At 37.1% G+C, this 17,300-nt stretch overlaps 1 protein-coding gene and 1 pseudogene across 3 annotated transcripts in view; one reads left to right on the top strand and one right to left on the bottom strand.

Annotated features, from left to right (window-relative positions):
- Window positions 1–17,300, bottom strand: part of NR2C2 (nuclear receptor subfamily 2 group C member 2) — a 102,535-nt gene that overhangs the window by 66,755 nt on the left and 18,480 nt on the right. The window lies entirely within an intron of this gene.
- Window positions 5,935–6,205, top strand: LOC103669523 (annotated as a pseudogene).

The following is a 17,300-nucleotide window of genomic DNA, read 5'->3' as shown; positions in this document are numbered from 1 at the left end:
TCTAGAGAAATATACCCACGTGAGCTCAAGGAAACATCATACACAAAGATGTTTGTTGCAGCACTATTTAGGTCTGAGAAAATTTGGAAACAACTCAAAAATGTGCTTCTACAGTGGAGTGGCTAAATAAACAGAGCTTTAATTTATGTAATACTTATGATAGCAAAAAGAATTATATAGATTTGCACAACGGAACTCTTGTACACTGCTGGTAGGAATATAAAATGGTAAATCTGCTTTGGAAATCAATAACTACATTTGAGACAAAATGAAAAAGGCACCTTGCAGAACATCTTATCTAGTGTGATTCCATTTATGTTAAATTTAAAAACCTATATACAGTTGACCCTTGAAAACCATGGGTTTGAACTGCGTCAGTATACTTACATGTGAATTTTTTTCAATACCTGCAGTGTGGTACTGTAAATATATTTTCTTTTCCTTATGATTGTCTTTCTTTCCCCCCGCTTTTTTCCCCAAATAAGTTTTAATAAGATTCTCTACACATTTGCTACTGGAAATTTAAATAGCACATCAAAAAATTTTTATTATAATTTTTGAAAACCAGAAAATCTAGCATATGCATCCTGCCCTAATTATGCTCTAACCAAACCACCTGAAGTTTTCTGTGTAGTCCTTCTGCACAAGTTACTTGGCTTCCAATCTGATGTTAGGTTTTATCTTAATGACTTCAGGCTTCTCAAACACACAGGCAACACTCAAACCTGTTGTTTCCTTAGGTCAAATAAAAAAGTGAAAGTATACTGAAGTCATTCAAACGTAAACTACAGGATTCCTCACAAATTACTGGTATCAAGGTGGAAAAGATACAAAAAAGGCAGCTTATATCATACATTATCAAAATATTGGACAGTTTGTCCTAACACAGAGCTGCTTTCCCAAGCTGCTGCATAATGATCCTAAAATTACTAGCAAGAAGAAACAGTACAAGAATAAAGTATGTTTACATTGGCTGCATGTCATACTTATTCTCCATGCTGGTATCCTCAGAAAGATCTCTATGATACAGGCAATAATGACAGCTACATCTAAATCTTCCCACTCTTGATTCACCCTCAGTTTCCTTCTGTAAGATCTTTTTTGAAGCATGGACCGCTGGTTGAGGCAGCGCTGGTATTGAATCAATTGCATCATCCTTTCCATCCTTTCTTTCCAAGCAGTTAGGAAAGTCCATACTCCACCTCCCGTCCTGCTGCTGAGAATGCGGTCAAGAAGCCCCTGTGGTTTCTTCTCTCTATCCTGTTGCCGGGGAGGATATTCTGGTAAAGGGGAAGGAGTCTGGTACTAGGGTTGAGAGTCAATTTACTAAGGTTCTTTATTAACACTTTGGAGATAGTTTGAGAGGCAGCTGAGCCTTCCTGGGAATTCTCTTCACTGGGTATCTGAGATGATCCCAGGGCCCAAGTTGGGTAAACCCGCTTCGGCGAATCCACTGAAAGCCTCTCTTTCTTTCTCTCTTTTTTAAAAAAAGATTTATTTACTAGAGAGAGAGAGAGAGCACGAGCAGGGGGAAGATGAGAGGGAGAGAAACTGAAGCAGACTCCTCACTGAGCATGGAGCCCAACATGGGGTGTTCCCAAGATCCTGAAATCATGACCTAAGCAGAAAACAAAAGTTGGACGCTCTTTTGGCTGAGCCACCCAGGCAACCCCCAAACCCCCCTTATGATTTTCTTTTTTAAAGATTTTATTTATTTATGAGAGAGAGAGAGAGAGAGAGAGAGAGCGCACATATGCAGGGGCAGAGGGGCAGAGGAAGAAGCAAACTCCCTGCTGAGCAGGGAGCCTGGTGCCGGGCTTGATCCTCGAACTCTGGGATCATGACCTGAGCTGAGGGCAGACGCTTAACCAACTGAGCCACCCAGGCGCCCCTCCTTATGATTTTTCTTAATAGCATTTTCTTTTCTCTACTTTCTTGTAAGAATATGATATATAATATATACAACATACAAAGTATGTATGAATGAACTATTTTATGTTACCAATAAGGCTTCCAGTCAATAGTAGGTTATTAGTAGTTGTTTTTGGGGAGTCAAAAATTATACATGGACTTTCAACTGTGTGGAGGTCAGTGCGGCACCCATAGCCCCCATGTTGTTTAAGAGCCAAATATATTTCTGTAGCTATATATACGTGAACATAAATACTTAGGAAAAAAGCCTGGAAGGTAACACACCAAGCTAAAACAAATTTTAAGAACTGCTATCATACAACTAGATTTTCTGGTTCTATTAAGTTAAAAAAAAAAGTTACAGGGGTGCCTGGGTGGCTCAGACGGTTAAGCTCAGGTCATGATCTCCGGGTCCTGGGATCAAGCCCCACATCAGGCTCCTGGCTCACTGGGGAGCCTGCTTCTCCCTCTCCCTCTCCCCTGACTCGTACTTGCTTACACTCTCTCGCGGGTGTGAATAAATAAGTCTTTTTAAAAAAATTACAAAAAGATAATTATAAAAGTAAAACCTAGAACTATAAAATTGCTAGAGAAAACACAGGAGAAAATCTTTGTGACCTTGAGTTAGGTAAAGATTTTGATACATCAAAAGCATAATTCATAAAATAAAAAAATTGATAAATTAGACTTCATCCAAATAAAAAATTTGTGTTCTTCAAAAGACACTGTTAAGAGAATGAAAAGATAAACCACAGACTATAAGAAAATATTTGGAAACCATGTATCTGATAAAGGACATACACCCAGAATACATAAAGAACTCTCAAAATTTAGTAAGAAAGTAAACAACTCAAAAAAATTGGCAGAAGATTTCGACAGATGAAAAATAATACATAGATGGAAAAAAACACAGATGAAAGATACTTAACATTAATCATTAGAGAAATGCAAAGCAAAACCACAATGAGGAACCAGTAGACATCTACCAGAATGCCTAACAATAACAAGACTGACCATACCAAGTGTTAGCAAAGTTGTTGAGCAACTAGAACTCATATACAGCTGGGAGGAATATAAAATGGTACAGCTGCTTTGGAAATCAATTGGGCAGTTTCTTAAAAATTACCAGATATGACCAGGCAAATACACTCCTAGCTATCTATCCAAGAGAAAAGAAAGTAAACAGCTCAAATGTCTCTCCAGTTAGGATAAAAGTGTTTATTGGGCGTGCCTGGGTGGCTCAGTTAAGTGTCCGCCTCTTGATTTTGGCTAAGGTCATGATCTCAGGGTTGTGAGACTGAACCCTGTGCCAGGCTTCACGCTCAGTGGGGAGTATGCTTGAGATTCTCTCCCTCTTCCTCTCCCTCTGTCCATCTGCCACTTGTGCAAACATGCATGTGTACACTTTCTCTCTCAAATAAATTAATAAATCTTAAAAAAAAAAGATGTTTATCCATTCAGGATAAAAAAAACACCTTGCAGTATTTCCATATAATGGATACACCATAAAAAGATGAATAAACTACTGATACATATAAAACATGGATGAGTCTGAAAATAATTGTGCAGAATGAAAGAAGTCAGACAATAAAGGGTACATACTGTATGATTTTTTTCAGAGAAAATTCTAGAAAGTGCAAATCAATCTAAAAGAAGTAGAAGATAATCACTGGCTGCCTGAAAGTGGATATGGCTAGAGCTCTACTCAGAAGATAGCAGATAGCTCAATGCCTACATTAGAAAAGAAGAAAGGTTGAGAAATCGGTAAGCTAAGATCCATCCTAAGAATTTAGAAAAGAATATCAAAGTAAGTGTCAAAAAGCAGAAGGAAGAAAATAATAAAGACATACGTTAATTAGAGATAAAATAATTCTCTCGTGAAACCAATCAAGGAAAAAAGAGATGACACAAATAATGAAAAGGGACTATAACTAGAGTTGACTCAAATATTAAAATATAAAACAAAGTTATTTTGAATAATCGTATGCCAATAAACTTGAAAACCTAAGAAAAAAACAAATTCTTAGAAAACGGTACAACTTATTAAAACTAAGTCAATTACAAATAACAAATCTGAACAGTCCTTTAATTCTTAAGAAATTAAGTAGTTAAAAATCTTTTCACGCCCTAATTATTTTACTGGTGCATTCTACAGGCATTCAAGATCCAAAAAAATTGCAATTTTACATAAATTATCACAAAAAGTAGAAAAGGAGGGGACTTACTCCCAATTCCCTTTAAAAGCCTATGCTAACCTTGATACCAAAATACAAGAAAAATTAAAAGTCAATCCTACTTATGAGCACAGTTGGAAAATTCCTAAACAGAATGTTAGCAAAATGAGTCTACAATGTGTGTATGTAAATCATGTTTGACATTAACCTCAGACTCAAGATGGGCTTAACATTACAAATCAATCTAATTCACTATAGTAACTGATCAAAAGAGAAATCATATGATCACCTTAGTAGGTGCCAAAAAAAAAAAAAAGGTGATAAAATCCAACATCTGCTGAGTATAACATTTCCTCCAACTGGGAACAGAAGAGAATGCCCTTAACTGATAAAGAGTAAAGGTTCATACAAACATCATATCTAATGATGAATTGTTGAAAGCATTCCTTTTAAGATGAGGAACAGGCAATGCCACCTGTTACTTCTATTCAACACTGTACTGGAGATCCCAGCCAGGATAATAAGGCAAGACAAAAACATAAGGATTAGGAAGAAAAAACAAAATCCAGTGAGCGTACAGAGAAATTATTAGAATAAGAGAAAGACTGCTCAAAGACTGCTCAATTAAAAAAATTATAAACAAAATCACTTGCATTTCTATATGCCAGCAAGAGTTGGAAAATAAAAAAGTTTAATATATTTGCAAATAGCATCATAGAACATAAAGTAGTAGGAAGCAAATAAAATAAAAAATGTGCTATACCTTTGTGAAAAAATAAAGAAAACAAGTAAATGGAAAGATTTGCCCTGTTCATGGAAGTAAGAGAGTAATCCAAGGTCAAGTTATAAGATCATAAAGGGTCAGGGCTTGATTTGATGCCATGTATAAGCCCAAATTGTTGGGGAACATAGAAAAAGCTAGTCCTTGAAGAACCGGTAGAAAATGACTAGACTCTCAGAATATACCAAAGAAGAGTGATCATGTGACCCCACAAGGAGCTGGAAAGAGATGCTACCTGACAGCTCTCCAGTTCCCATGTAGCCTGGTCGGACATCCTGAGATTCAATTCCGTGAGTATCCTTCCAACAAATCTTTTTTCACTTTCAGCAAGTTTGAGTGTCACTGGTGCCAAGCATGCTCCCCTCTTTCTTGCCTGGAATGCACCCCACACCCAGATAATCTCAAGGATCACTCTTACTTCATTTGGGTCTCCATTTAAATGTCACCTTCACTCTTCCTGGAAAAGTCTTCCCTGAATGTGCTTATTAGATAGTAACTCCTGTCACTTTCTATCTTTTCACTTTTCTTTATAGCACTTACTGCTCCCTTGACATTTTACTTTTGTTTAGGTTCATTTTCTGCTTCCAAGAGAAGCTTCATGTGAGCAGAATGTTTACCTCAAAAACCAGAACAATGCCTAGCACAGCACACTGTAATCACTCCTTAACTACTTGCTGAATGGATAAATGAATATTTTTGGAACACCTATCAATCAGTGAACAATTACAGTTTGCTTTACTAGTAGTACTTTCCCTGCTTTTTTAACTTCCAGTTAACTTTTTTTTAACTTCCAGTTAAATACAGCAAATACTCACATGCATTTATCATCTCTATTCCTTTACCAAATCACATTTAAGTTACGAGTAAGGGATAAAAAATGTACAGACCCACAAGGACAAAAAGGATAGTCAAGAAGGTGACAGCGGATCACAAGTACTAACAAACTTCAGGAAGATGGAAAGCAGAAGGTGGAATGGAAACCAACTCAGTGGGAGCAGGACTTGGTGTGGTGCTGCCATTTCTTCCGTCCTGGGTCTCTGCACCTTTTGCAGAACTTCCAAAAGCACTATGTTGGGATAGAGTATTCGGAGGTTCACAACTTCTGTAGTCCGCAGGAGCCGCTATGAGGAGGGCCCTGGGAAGAATTTGCCATTTTCAGGGGAAAACATGTGGCGGTTACTAATTATGATGACTGTGTACTTTGGATCTGGATTTGTTGTACCTTTCTTTTTTTATAGTAAGACATCACCTACTTAAGAAATAAGGATGTTTTAAATTAATCCATTAAACAGATGTGAAAAGGAGCATTTTAAAAGGTGCAATTTCTTTGAAAAATGGATCAAACTCTCGAATTCAATATACTCAATATGTTTATAAATAAACTTACGGCACGAATCCTTAATGCCTCTTCTGTGAAACGTGGAATATAATAATTGTGCTTACATTTTCATTTGGGAAATATTCTAACATTTGTTTGGTCGAAATATGTGTGCGATTTAGCTTGTTTCTTGGTTTTAAATTTTGAGATTTTATTTAATTTTTGATTACTAGGTCAGGACCTTTTTGGTAATTTATGCTATAAAAAATGCAAACTTGACTTTTGTCCCATAGTAATTTTAATTGAAAAAGAGGAAGAAGGTGCTTTTAGTCTTCTTTACTTTGAAGCAGCAAAACTGTTACTCTTCATGAGTGATAATTAATCATGAAGAAAATCAATAGTGTATATAGAGTGAAGTCCAAGAGCTTTTTTTTCCCCTCCAGACCTGTAATCTAAAACTAAAATTTTTGCCTTGATAAATTTGCTATTATTGACCAAAACTAGTCTTGTTTAAACTGAATGGAAGTAGAACATTTGAAATGAAACATAATAGCATGTAAGATAGAATATAGGAAATATTCCAAGTTCATTCTGGAACTTTAGTAGAAATGGACTATAACACAGCTCTGATTAGTAATTGTATCAGTGAATCAGAGTGAAATGCTGCTAGACTACTTAAAATGTAATGACTTAGTCCCTAGGGCTTTGTATTGGGGCAGGAAAAAGGTAGTTGCTGAATGTTTTAGTCCTAGTTTGGTCACTTTTGGAATACCACAGGTGTTAGAAGAATGCTGTAAAGCAGAGGCTGTAAATGGGTGGTCCGTTTGAGCACTAGACTTTTGGGTAATTGGGGGAGCTGCAGTTTTTAAACCAATATTTAAAAACTAGAACAGTCACAAGAAAGTATTTATGGATTCTTGAAAAATTGCTCTGGGTGATTCTACATCCCTTCATGCAACAAAACAATAGCTGCCTAAATTCGTTCTCACCAGAACATTAGACTTCCTATGTACCCCTAATGTTAAACTACTGATTTGCTGGAATCGTAAAAAAAACTTTTTTTCTCTCAGTTTATGTGACAGGGCCTATCTTTACACTCTTCAGTAACCATGTAACAACTGCTTAAATATGGATACAGTTAAATCTGTGATTTTGCCCAGCTTAAAGAAAAAAAAAAAGGAAGGAAGGAAGAAAGAAAGAGAAGCAACTGACTCAGCAGAATGAACAAAGGTGAATTCCAGGGACTACAGAGGGGCTAGAAACTAATTCTTACCCTGGAAAGGCTCAGTACTAGTCCCATAGAAAGCTGGGCTGAGAAACAGGCTAAAATCTAGGGGACTGGCTGTCTGTGGTGCATGACCATCTCCTCATTCACCGCAGAATGAAGAAATAAAGTCTACGGGTAAGTTGAACCAAAGAGGCCCCAGACCCAGGGACATCAAACAGCGTTTCACAGCAAAGGAAGGAGCCCTGTCTTCTGTTTTCAAAGAGGTAGATTAAGTGAAAGTATTGAAAGGTAAACCTCCAAACCTCCTTCCTTGTGCCACGGCTTTAAAACAACCACCAGAACAACAACAAAAATATTGGCAATAGGCGTATATCCCTCAGACAGAAAACTGAAGAATTCTTTTTTATTTTTAAAACATTTTAATTTATTTATTTGCCAGAGAGAGAGCTTGAGAGCACAAGAAGGGGGAGCAGCAAGCAGAGGAAGAAGCAGGCTCCCTAATGAGCAGGGTGCCCAATGTGGGGCTCAATCCCAGGGAGCTAGGATCACGACCTGAGGTGAAGGCAGTCAGCTTAACCGACTGAGCCACCAAGGCATCCCTCTTTTTTTTTTTTTTTTAAAAGAGAGAGAGAGAGAAAGAGAGAGGGAGCACAAGCAGGGGCAGTGGCAGACAGAGGGGGAAGGAGGCTCCCCGCTGAGCCAGGAGCTCATGTGGGACTTGATCCCAGGACCCTGAGATTATGACCTGAGCCGAAGGCAGACACTTAACTGACTGAGCCCCCCAGGCACCCCCAAAATGAAGAATTCTTGACAAGAAAAAGTGAATGGCTTCAGTAAAGAAACCTACAGATAGTGATATCTGGGGCACCCTCCAAACAAAATGTGTGGGTGACTATCTAATCACCCCAAAGTAAAATCAAACCAAACTAGTTGACAAGCCGTACACTTTTTTTTGACGCAAAACACTTTTTTTTGTTTTCAGTTTTAAGTGCTTCATTCTTAAATGTGAACCAAAAATAAGGATCATTAACCGTTTGAGGAAAGCTTTCATATGAAAGAAACTAAAAGAGACAAAAGAACTTAGATAGAACAGCAACCATGTAAGAAGCAAAGGAAAACTAAAAAGAGCAAAAAACTGCAATTAACACCCTCACAGAAACAGGACAACCTATTGCATCCATGAAACAACAAAAAGCTGCCATATAGTCCCATCTGGTTCTACCCCCACCCCCGCGGTGGGTTACAGCCACTCTAGTGGCCCAGCCTAGCAAAGGCTCTGTGTGGCTTGCCCCTGCCCGCCAGGTAGCCCAAAGGAAGAAGGTCAGCGCCTCTGAATGGGTGGAGTCGGGAGCCCAGGAGATACAGGAGGTTGTCAGCTAAACCTGAAGTGGAAACCAAGCCAAAAGGGCAGGAAAGCATAAATCTTCAGAGGAAAAAAGTGCACAAAGGGGGAAAGGGGAGCAAAGAGAGTAGTTTACCAGGAAATTAAAGATGGTTTTCCCGTAGAAGACAGAGAAACTAAGAATGAGGAGAGTCCAGCCTCTGATGAAGCAGGAGAGAAAGAGGCCAAGTTTGATTACTATCCTATAACCCGTCTTATCAGGGGCCTGTCTCCTTCTTGTACAACCCAGAGGAATATTTTTAGCAACTATTTTGTAGACACAAGTGTTTTCAGTAGCTCTAGTAATGCTTTTAAGAAAAGAATCCCACCTCGTCCCATTTTTAAGGTGTAAATGACTTTTTTTTCCAGGTAAAATCATTTGCTGGTTGGTTATTTATTTATTTTTTTGGTACAGCCAGAAAACAGTGAGATATTTAATGCGCAGCAACGCTTTATCTGAAGTGTCAGCTTCACGTTCCACAGATGGGAGGTAGTTTTTATATACTATTATACAAAACACAATAAATGGCAATTTGGAGTCACACCTGTACATTTACTATGCCTTGAACATTTTAACTTACTTCTGTTCCCATGTTGTTTTTAGTAGAATTGGTTTCTAAAGAACAGTTCTTGATCTTGGCTGTCCCTGTCAGAACTGCTTGCACTCTGAAACATCTTTGGGTAGTGCTAGTCCAGTTTTCCTGGTAACTTTGTTAATGCACTGTGAAAGACTGAAAATGTATCTATAAGACATTAAACTGTGAATCAGTGGGACTTATGATGTAACAGCTTATCAACATTTGAAGATATTGGTAATTGATAACTTTTAAGGAAAATTTACTTTCAAATTTTAAGCTGGAATAACTACTCAGAAAAGAATCACACCTACCTGGCTTTTTAGATATTCAGTACATATCTTAAGAATTGTGTACAAATTGAAATGTCTGAGTACTGATGCTCAAAACAAAATGAAAAAAGAGCTGAAGGAACAGTACAACAGCAGCAGAAGCAGGAGTTGGGGTGTTTACTCTTTGCCACAATATATTATTAGCAAATAATATATTTTAGCAAATAATTTTTAATTATTTAATTGCTACTTAATTAAAATATTTAGCAAATAATTTATTATAGCTACGTGCCATGCTTTATATGCATTAACTCATTTAATTCTCACAGTGATCCTCTATAAATATAAACATTAACCCCATTTGACAAGTGGAGAAATTGGCACAGCAAGATTAAATCATATAATCACGCAATTGGTAAATGCTGAAGACAGATATAAATCAGGAACTATCCCTGAAGTAGACAGAGTTGGAAACAGGAGAGAAAAGATGAGTAATTGAAAAGGTTAGTTCAAGAGATCCAAAATCCAATTAATTAGTTCTGGAAAGAGACTAGAAAAATACTGAGGGAAGAAATTATCAGAGAACTAATATAAACCAATTTCCTAGATTGAAAGGATTTTCTGAGTACCGGTACAATATATGAAAGAGTAACTATACCAAGAGATAACGTGAAATTTCGGAACAACGGGGATGAAGAAAAAATCTTTAACAATAGGGGTGGAGGGGAGTATAAAAGTAAGGGAGAATGAGAGAAAAGGAGGGAGAGAGAGAGGGAAGGTCACCTACAAGGATCAAGAGTACAAACAGCCTTCCCAAAACCAACACTGCAACACTGAAAGACAATAAAATGATGTCTCAAATTCTGAGGTAAAATTATTTTCTAAAAACTTAGATTTCTATTCTTAATCAAACTATCAAGCATGTGGGTGTAAATAAAGACATGTTTAGATAAACAGTTGACCCTTGCACACGTGGGAGTAAGGGGCATCAACTCCATGCATAGTTGAAAATCTACATATAACTTTGACTCTCCCAAAACTTAACTACTAATATAGCCTACGGCTGACCCAAAGCCTCACTGATAACATAAACAGTTGAATAACACGTATTTTTAAAAAGATTTTTATTTGAGAAAAAGAGAAAGAGAGAGAGAGCAGGGGGAAGGGCAGAGGGAGAGGGAGAAGCAGACTCCCCACCGAGCAGGGAGCCCAATGAGGTGATCAACATGGGGATTGATCCCGGGGTGCCAAGATCATGACCTAAGCTGAAGGCAGATGCTTAACCAACTGAGCCACCTAGAAAAAAGAACATGTTATTAAGAAAATCATACAGAAGAGGGTGCCTGGCTGGTTCAGCTGGAAGAGCATGTGACTCTTGATTCCTGAGTAGGGAGTTTGAGCCCCATGCTGGATGTAGAGATTACTTAAAAAACAAAACAAAACAAAAACTTAAAAATAAAAAATCAATCAGAGAAAATACATTTACAATACTGTATTTACTGAAAAAATCTGCATATAAGTGGACCTAAGGAGTTCAAAACCATACTGTTCAAGGGTCAACTGTATAAGATCTAAAAAGAATTCACCTCTGATGCACCCTATCCTAGGAAGCTATTGGAGCATGTTACTTCTTTTTTTTTTTTTTTGGAAAGAAGAAAACATGGACTCAAGGAAACAAAGACTCCAAAACGAGAGAGAAGTCAAGAATGACAGCTGTGCAGCAGGCCCAAAAAGCAATCAGTAAGGACTGGAGCAGGAGGTCAGAAAGCTTTAGAAGGAAATGTTTTCGTGGGGGAAAAAAAAGAGGAAACTGAAAAATTCCTCTGATGTATTTGTATGGAAAACAGGGTTTTACAATTTATTGGAGACACTAGAAGTATTTGTATGAAGTGTCATAATTGGGTAACAGAACACTAATTAATGCAAAGAGGATATAATTTAATGAGAGAATGAAGGGAGAAGAGATGGGAATGGCAGATGCTGAAGGAAAACTAAAATTTCTTCATCTATAATAGTGAGTCAAAAAATATCTAATCCTGGAAATAAAATTGTAAATGAGTACTATGAATAACTGCATGCCAACAAACTGGGCAACCTGGATGAAATGGACAAATTCCTACAACCATACAAGCCTATCAACTTTGAATCATGAAGAAACAGAAAATCTGAACAGACCTATAACTAATTAGAAGAACGAATCATTAATCAACACCCCTCTCAAAAAATAAATAAATAAAATAAGTAAAATAAAAAAGCCCTGGACCAGTCCTGGTGAGTTCCAGCAAACATTAAAAGTAGAATTAACAATCCTTCTCAAGTCTTCCAAAAAACTGAAGAGGAAAGAATACTCCCAAACTCATTCTATGAGGCTAGCATTAGACACTACAGGAGAAGAAAACTACAGCTCAGTATCCCTTATGCATACCAATGCAAAATTTCTCAACAAAACAGTAGCAAATGGATATCACCAGCATGGTAAAAATACTGCACATCATGACCAAATGGGATTTATTCCTGCAATGCAAGGATGGTTTGATACACAAAAATTAATCAATGCAATGTACTACATTAACAGAATGAAAGGGAAAAACACAAGATAATCTCAATTAATGGAGAAAAAGCATTTGACAAAATTCAACACTCCTTCACAATAAAAACATTAAGCAAAGCAGGAATAGAAGGAAACTATCTTAACATAATAAAGTTCAAATGTGAAAAAAACCCACAGCCAATATAATATTCTGTGATAAAAAGCTGAAAAATTTTCGTCTAAGGTCAGGAAGACAAGGATGCCCTCACTTCTAAATTATATTCGAAGTTCTGGCCAGAGCAGTTAGGCAAGAAAAACAAGCACAAGGCACTCACACTGGAAAAAAATAAGTAAAATTATCTCTAGTCACAGATGATATGATCTTCCATATAGAAAATCGTAAAGATTACACATACACACACCCACACCCACACAGTTAGAACTAATAAACAATTCATTAAAGTTGCAGGATACAAAATTAACACATAAAAATCAGCTGCATTTCTATACACTAACAATGAACATGATAAAAAGAAATTAAGAAGACAATTCCATTTACAATAGCACAAAAAGAATAAAATGCTTAAAAATAAACTTACCCAAAGGAAGTAAAAGACTTAAATACTGAAAACTACAAAATACAGCTGAAAGAAATTAAATACATAAATAAATGGAAGACACACTATGTTCATGTATTGGAAGATTTAATATTTTTAAGATGCCAATACTACCCCCAAAGCCATCTACAGATTCAACGTAATCCCTAGGGATTCAAATCCCAACAGTTTTTTATAGAAATAGAAAAATTCAACTTAACTTTCATATGGAATGTCAAGGGACCCAAATAGCTAAAACAATCTTGAAAAATTAGAACAAAGTTTGATGTCTCACACTTCCTGATTTCAAAACTTACTGCACAGCTACAGCAATCAAATCTGTATCGTAGTGGGATAAAAACAAACATACAGACTAGTGGAATAGAATAGAGAGTTCAGAACCTTGAGGATATTATGCTAAAAGTCAGTCACAAAAAGATAAGTTCTTTACGATTTCACTCACATAAAGTATAAAAAGTAGTCAGATTCACAAAAGAATGGTGGTTGCCAGGGGCTGGGAAGAGGGGAAAATGGGTAGTTGTTGTTTAGTGGATATAGAGTTTAAGTTTTACAAAATAAAAAAGTTGTGGAGAGCCACTGCACAACAATGTGAATATATGTAACACTACTATGTATACTTAAAAATGGTTAAGATTGTAAATTTTATGTTATATAGTGTTTATCGTAATTAAATAAAAATAGAGAACCCAGAAAAAAATCCTTGCATATATGTCAAATGATTTTCAAAAAGGATGCTAAGACCTTCCCCCTCAATGGGGGAAAGGACAGGTTTTTCAATAAACGGCGCCAAGAAGACTAGGATATCCACCTGCAAAAGAATGAAGTTGGCCCCTTACGCTATTTCATATACAAATGGATCATAAGCCTAGACATAAGAGCCAAAACTATGAGTCTCTTAGAAGAAAATATAGGGGAAAAGCATGACATTGAATTTGGCAATAATTTCATGGCTAGGACACCAAAGGCACAGGTCACAAAAGGAAAAAATGAATAAACTGAACTTCATCAAAACTAAAACTTTTTTTTGCATCAAAGGGCACTATCAAGAGAGTGAAAACACAACCCACAAAATGGGAGAAAATATTTGTAAAGCTTATCTCTCTGATGAGCTTTACTCTCCAGAACATGTAAAGAACCCCCACAACTTAATAAAACAACTCAATTAAAAAATGGGCAAAAGTCTTGAACAAAGAGGATCTCTAAAGTTGATATACAAATGGCCAATAAGCACATGAAAAACTGTTCAACATCACTGATTATTTGGGAAATGTAAATCAAAACCAAAATGAAATATCATTCCATACTCATTAGGGTAGCAATTATAAAAAAGAAAGCAGAAAATAGCAAGTGTTTGGGAGAATAGAGACAAATTGGAACCCTTCTTTTTTTTTTTTAAAGAGTTTATTTATTTATTTGACAGAGAGAGAGAGAGCCAGCGAGAGAGGGAACACAAGCAGGGGGAGTGGGAGAGGAAGAAGCAGGCTCATAGCGGAGGAGCCTGATGTGGGGCTCGATCCCATAACGCCGGGATCACACCCTGAGCCGAAGGCAGACGCTTAACCGCTGTGCCACCCAGGCGCCCCAAAAGGAGAAAAATTTTAATATATGCTACAGCATGAATGAACCTTGAGGATATTATACTAAATGAAATAAGCCTATCAAAAAGGACAGATGTTATATGATTCCACTTATATGAGGTACCTAGAGTAGTCCAATTCATAGAGAAAAAATGGTGGTTGCTGGGGCAGAGGGGAGGACGAATGGCAGCTAATGTTAAGGAGTACAGAATCTCAGTTTGGAAAGATGAAAAAGTTCTGGAGACGGATGGTAGTGATAGCTGATGAATAATGTTAATGTGAACTTAATGCCACAGAACCAGACACTTAAAAATGGTTATAATGGTGAATTTGATATTTTACTACAAAACACAACACTCCTTCCCCAAAAAAGGATAATGTTTAACACTGATTTAAGAAACAAAAGGGCAGGGGAAGGTTATTTTTAGAAACAAGGAGTTAAATACCAGAAGAAATCAAATTTAGAGAGGGAGACTTGAGGATAAGGAAGGTGTAGGGGTGGTTCAGGAGCTTGCTGTTTCCTATTTCAAGCCAAACAAAGTACTGGCCAACTTTCAAATCCATGTATACATACTACACTTTGACAAGAACATTAAAACTTAAATGTCCAGTTTGTACGAGGGCAGAATAACAGAATTTACTGTAATGAGTTGGTCTTCTGAGGACACTGGAAACCTGAAACCTGAGCAATGACTTTGCTTTTTCCCACTTGAGGATGCAGCTTTGCCAATACAGAGTTTTGTTCAAGAACCGGGAGAGCTATGTTTGTAAACATTCCCTTACATGGAAGAGTAGTTTTCTTCAATGGTGATGCAAGCCCTGCTGATAAAAAGAATAATGGGGTCGTAAGAATTTGGCCATTTTCTCTGTGGTGACAAGACCTTCCTCTTCAAAGAGCGTCTGATGGCTGAGAGCCCCTTAGACAGCCCAGGGCCCAAGAAAGGCCTTGCCAAGATCTGTGAAGCCACCTCCCTGCCACTGTGTAAATACACATTCAACTTACAGTTTGGGTGCATGAATGGTCTCTTTCTGCCAACCAGTAAGTAACTCAAAATGCTCCAACAAGTTAACTCCTAAATTTCTCTGACTCAAAACACTGAGTTAAAAAGTGTTTTTATTTCATGTAGGCAATACGAAGAAACACTAAGTCTGGGTGTTCGTGTCTTTTATTATTTCCAGCTACAGAGGGAAATCTTAAATGCTTAAAAAATACTGAAGCCCTTTCAAAAATCCATTTATTTCATAAATGAAAAGCAAAAGTATTGCTACTATCAGCTATGATTCAATCTTCTGCTGCTATAGTTACAAATTCTCAACTATCCCTTGGCGCCTGGATGGCTCAGGTGGTTGAGCATCTGACTCTTGATTTCAGCTCAGGTCTTAATCCCAGGGTTGTGGGATCAGGCCCCCAAGTCGGGCTCTGCGCTCAGTGCGGAATCTGCTTGTCCCTCTTCCTCTGCTTCATCCCCTCCACTTGCACTCTATCTCTAAGATAAATAAATAAAATATTAAAAAAACTAACCGTATTGTTCTTTATCAAGTTTCATAGTCAACTCCGTAGTGCAAAGATTTTGCAGAAGCTTGAATTTAGCCACGCTTCTGATACTCTGACCATGGAAAGAATCAATAATTTGCTGAATTGTTTAAGCGAGAGTGTTACAATTAAAACTTGGAAAATGAAGTATAAAGACAATCGTCCATAACCTGGAAAACTAAAAACACTGTTAGTATTTAGAATACTTTAAAAAATGAACTTACTGGATAGTGATTAAAGGCCTGCGTTCTGATGTCACTCACATATGAGTTTAAAACCTGGAAAAGTAATCTCATCTCTCTCTCAGTTTCCTCTTATTTAAAGTGGGGAAAGTAACACTTTCCTTGTAGTGTTAATGGAAGTATTAAATGAGATGATAAGCTTAGCATAATACCCAGCACACTGTATTACATAGTAGATGGTATATAGCTATAAATATTTGGTATAAATATTTACAAAACTGGAATCAAACTGTATATATGGTTGTTTTTTGATGCATAGTTCATTGTATATATAAATCATCCTTTACTATTTTGGGAAGTATGTAATTCTAATTAGTAAGTGAAAGTTGTCACAAATCCCTTTAGGTTTCTGTCCCCCATTTCTTTTTATTCTTTTATCTTGGAAAATACTTTCTAATTTTGGCAGTGGCATCTGGCTGCTTATGTACTATTTTTTAAAAAACAGTTTTAGTATTATTATTATTTTTAAAAGATTTTATTTATTTATTTGAGAGACAGAGAGAGAGAGCAAGCATGAGCTGAGGTGAGGGGAGAGGAAGAAGGAAAAGCAGACTCCCTGCTGAGCAGGGAGCCCGATGTGGGGCTCGATTCTAGGACCCTGGGATCATAACCTGAGCTAAAGGCAGATGCTTAACTGACTAAGCCACCCAGGCACCTCTAAAAACAGTTTTATTGAGATATAATTCACCTACCATATAATCTACACACATGAAGTATACAATTAAGTAGTTTTCAGTATATTCATAGAAATATGCAATCATCACCAGTCAATCTTATAACATTTCATCACCTCAAAAAGAAACCTCTTGGGGCGCCTGGGTGGCTCGGTCAGTGAAGCATCTGCCTTTGGCTCAGGTCATGATCCCCGGGTCCTGGGATTGAGCCCAGCTCGACAAGGAGTCTGCTTCTCCCTCTCCCTCTGTGTGTGCACGCATGCTCTCTCTCTCTCTCAAATAAATAAATCTTAAAAAAAAGAAACCTCTTTAGGTATCACCCCCGAATACATAGTCCTAACCAACCACTAATCTACTTTCTACCTCTGTAGATTTCCCTATTCTGGACAATTCATAAAAATGGAAAAATATAATATGTGGTCTTTCGTGAATTGCTTCTTCACTTAGTATAATATCCAGGTTCATCCATGCCCTAGCATGTAACAG

This window comes from Ursus maritimus, unplaced genomic scaffold (genome assembly GCF_017311325.1).
Source record: "Ursus maritimus isolate PB19 unplaced genomic scaffold, ASM1731132v1 scaffold_14, whole genome shotgun sequence".
NCBI classification, from domain to species: Eukaryota; Metazoa; Chordata; class Mammalia; order Carnivora; family Ursidae; genus Ursus; species Ursus maritimus.
Note: the sequence above shows the minus strand (reverse complement) of the source record. Positions and strands in the feature narration are given on the sequence as shown.